The sequence below is a fragment of the Lolium perenne genome, chromosome 1 (genome assembly GCF_019359855.2).
Source record: "Lolium perenne isolate Kyuss_39 chromosome 1, Kyuss_2.0, whole genome shotgun sequence".
NCBI lineage: Eukaryota > Viridiplantae > Streptophyta > Magnoliopsida > Poales > Poaceae > Lolium > Lolium perenne.
Window position 1 is genome coordinate 92,426,717 of NC_067244.2, and position 4,342 is coordinate 92,431,058.

General features: G+C 46.2%; 1 long non-coding RNA gene across 1 annotated transcript; it reads left to right on the forward strand.

Moving 5' to 3' along the window:
* Nucleotides 1–1,418: 1,418 nt before the first annotated feature.
* Nucleotides 1,419–4,342, forward strand: LOC127305378 (uncharacterized). The gene is made up of 2 exons (XR_007853912.2): nt 1,419–2,093; nt 2,743–4,342. It is a non-coding gene; the product is annotated as an uncharacterized lncRNA (long non-coding RNA).

Sequence of the window (4,342 nt, forward strand, 5' to 3'; positions counted from 1 at the left end):
CAGCAGGTTCCTCAACGTTTTAAACGTGGCATGAGATCGAAAGAAAAAGGCAAGTGACCGAATATCAGGAGCCAAAAATAATTCAAGAAAAGAAAGTTGGTTGTACATAGAGGATGACATGTGGGTCCCATTTAGCAGCAGCGGTATCACCGTTTCAAACGTGGCATGAGATTGAAAGAAAAAGGCAAGTGACCAAATATCTGGTGCCAAAAAAATCCAAAAAAATAAGGTGACATGCGGGTCCCGTTTAGCAGCAGCGGGATCACCGTTTGAGAGGCGGCACGGGATCGAAAGAAAAAGGCAAGTGACCAATTATGAGGTGCCAAAAAGAATCCAAGAAAAGAAATTTATAGTACATAGAGGATGACATGCGGGTCCCATTTAGCAGCAGCGGTATCACCGTTTGAGAGGCGGCACGGGACCGAAAGAAAAAGGCAAGTGACCAATTATGAGGTGCCAAAAAAACTCCAAGAAAAGAAAGTTTTATAGTACATAGAGGATGACATGCTGGTACCATTTAGCAGCAGCGGTATCACCGTTTGAGAGGCGGCATGGGACCGAAAGAAAAAGGCAGGTGAACAAATATGAGGTGCCAAAAAACTCCAAGAAAAGAAAGTTGATTGCACATAGAGGATGACATGCGGGTCCCATTTAGCAGCAGCGGTCTCAACGTTTCCAAGGCGGCATGAGATCAAAAGAAAAAGGAAGTAGCTAGAAATCAGGGGGTCAAAAAATCCAAGAATAGAAAGAATTTTGGTTCATAGAGGATGACATGCGGGACCCATGATCATGCATCGTAAACGGCTCGCTCGGAGAGCGTTGAACGAGATGGTGTAACGGCCACGGGTAGTAACCCTAATAGATATGCTTGTTCTTTTTCTTTTATGCATCATCATGGCATATGCATCATATCATCCATGATTTCATTAAATAAAACTATTCTATAAACCCTTCCTCGTCCTTCATCTAAATAAAAACCCTAATCTCTCCCTCTCATATTTCTTATTTCATAACTAAGCCTTTTCGACAAATAATTTTGGGTTAAAAATGTGCCTTGGTTTTATTACAAATAAATTAACTATTTTAAAAACTAGATTTGAATCTCACTCCCATCTCTGGTTCAAATTCAAACATAAAAGGTTTTGAAATTCAAATGATTTAAACAAAAATAGAAAAAGAGAAAACCGTAATCTAACCTAACCTACCGGAGCAGCCCATCTAGTCCACCCCGGCGGCCTGCCTCCTTCTCTCCCTTCAGGCCCAAGCCCATCTTCTCTCTGGCCCATACCCCTTCGACCTCAGCTTTCCACCATTGTCGCCTTCCCCAGAGAGCACGCGAGCAGCGTGACGCACTGGTCCTCCACGACCTCAACCACCACCGCACTCACCTCCCCCTCCTTTATCTTTCGGTGCACAAACCCTAGTCGCCCCTCCTCTTTCCCATCCTCACGCCGCCATCTCCCCCTTCCTCTCTGCTTCTTTTCACCCTCAACCACCGTGAGCTCCTCGCCGGTGCCCCACCTCTCCGGTCGTCCCCTCGCCAATCTAACACCACCAGGAGGTGCGCCTCGACCTCCTTGTTCGCCTAGTACCTCCAATCGAGTCAGGGGAGCTCTAATTCGTCGCCTCCGACCCCATTTCCTTCTCCGACCTGGCGGCAAATTCTTCGATTCCGGCCGCCATGCGCATCCTCCGCTCGTACCGCTGGCTCGACGAGCTTCGGGATGAGTCCGTCCATCTCCTAGAAGTCTTCCCCGCCCCCTTGCTTCCGTTTTGCCCCTACCGATGTTGATGCCGTAGCCGTCGCCGAAGGTTCCCGCCGTCGGCGTCTCTCCGACGACCACCCGCTGGCGGCGGTTCTTCCTCCTGATCCGCGTCGGCAAGGCGCTCCCGACGCGCCTCCCCTCGCCCCCTGGTATGTCCTGCATCGGCCGCGTCGCGCCCATCTGCCGCGGTGACCGCGCCTCTGGAACGCGAGCGGCATCAGCTCCGCGCCAAACATCTACCGGGAATGCACGCATGGTTCGCCAGCTCGGCGTCCAGTCAGCATCTCCAGCCCCACCTGTCATCGACCGAGGCTAGGCCCTCACCCGGTGAGAAAACCCCCCGGATCTAGATCTCGTCGGTTTGCAATGAGGCCCCTGGATCTTTTCCTATTTTAACCTGTGGTCCTCAACTCCTGTCACACTTTTGATAACCCCCTACATAGTTTTGAAATGAACCTGGGGTCCTTCCCCCCTCTCGGAAATTAAATCTGCACCCTTTCTAATTAAAATAAAACATGTTTTCTAATTTATTTAATAACAAAACCTAATCTCTTAATAACTTTTGTTTGGTAACTCAAAATAAAAAGTGTTATATATGAAAATTGATCAGAAAAATGTGCTGAACATGAATATGCCATCCATGCTTGCTTTTGCATCATGCATCATATAATTTCGTGCTAGTTTGCATTATCACCTAATAGATAACATATGGAATATGTGGGATATTGTATAAATATTATCCCGGTTCCATTTAATATTGAAGTAGCTCACCCATGCCTTGTCTTGCCATGCTAATCAACACTTAACTTTGACGGTAGAAATGCAACTCCAACCTAATTTGCTTGTCCGGTGTTCCGACTCCGATTAAATTGGATAAGTGCATCGCATCATCTTTGCCATGTCATGCATACCATATTGAACATGCTGGATCTTCTTTATCCGTAGTGGTAAGACTTGCATGCGTTGTGTGTTCCAGCATTTGCTTCTTCCCGGATAGGATCACGAAGTGGTGATGTGAGATACGATGAGTTCTCCGACAAGTTCTTCTGCAGCTTTTCCCAGGCGAGCCCTCCCTCTTCACCTATTTTATATTTTGCTCTCCCTCTCACTTCTATCCTTATGTTGAGATTATTTATCGAGTCACGTGTCCTATTCCACTTGTTTACCATAATAATCCTATATGTATCATCCCTTACCCGTAGCCGTTGCTTGATGTTTGAGCCTTGCGAGTCGGCGTGTTTAGGCTCTGTTGTTTATCTCGATCTGTTATCGGGATATGTTGGGTTGTTGGGAGGTTATCACATGCTATATCAATTGTTGTAGATACCCATGCTTTACTTTATTGTTAACAACTAAAATTGTAAGCAGTGGAATCTGTGAGCCCCTTTGCGAAAGCATCTAATCTTTGTCTCGCTAATGTCCCCTAAGACCCGAGTTCTTGTTATCTGTTCCGAGATTGAGCGCTCTACCTGTACGTGGGGGAGTGGGACCCCCGTCACCCACTACCTTTCCTCGATTCTGTTTATTGGAAGCCACAACCTTGGTTTTATTTGCCCATATGCATGATATGCACGATTTACTTCATGTTGCCTTCGGGTTTTTATATTCTGTACTGTACTCATATTGCGTGCCGACTTATCCTTGGCCGGTCGTTAGTGCCCGCTTTGGACGCCATCGCAACCTCTGGGTCCGTATCGGAGTACGGCCGAACTTCGTCACGGGTAGCTTAGTTGGGTGGCTCCCATTAAACTTTCTCTTGCATTGGGAACGGTCTTGTTGTGAGACTCCACCTGTAGTAAGTGGGTTCGAGCATGCGTATGGTTACATTTGGGCAACCCCTGCAGGGTGTACATCTTATCGATAAGCCATGTCCGCGGTTATGGATGACTCCGAATTGTATAGCTTGATCATAGAACAAATTACACCTTATACTTGTTGTTAATAATCTGATAATGTCCTACGTAGTAATATAGCATTACTATAACCGATACCTAATAAAACTTGTCCACCGTTGAGTGCCTTGTACATTGCCTCTTCGCTTTGTTGAAGGGGATATGTGTAATCGGCTGGGTTATGTTTGTGTAGTATTTATCTGTTACCTTGTGCGCTCTCTTATCTTCTCTGAGTAGACGGATGTTGTAGAGTGTCTCTATTGGTTATAGTTTTGCTGCCGCTAAACCTACCATATAGCCCCAGGTGATATATTCGCCTGGCGAGCATAGCCATTTCTAGTCTCGCTAAGTACGTGTCGGAGTTCCTTCCTTGGTACTTACTCTCGCCTTTTCTCTTTCTGTTCTGTTTCAACCCTTTTGTCGGCAACCGATGCCCTGACTTTGACAGGTACAAGATGATGACGTTAGCAAGGTTACCCTTCCAGCTTGGCATGGGCAGGGTTATGGACGCCACTGGTTATCTTCAGGACTCTTAGTCCAATTTGCATCTTGTTCGTACTCGGATGTATTTGATCTTCTGTATGATTCGGATCTTTGTATTGTGTATTTGTATCTTGACTCGTTGGAGTCGTTGTTGTAATATATATTTCTTGTGGGCTCTATTGTAATCCTGTTGTAATGTTA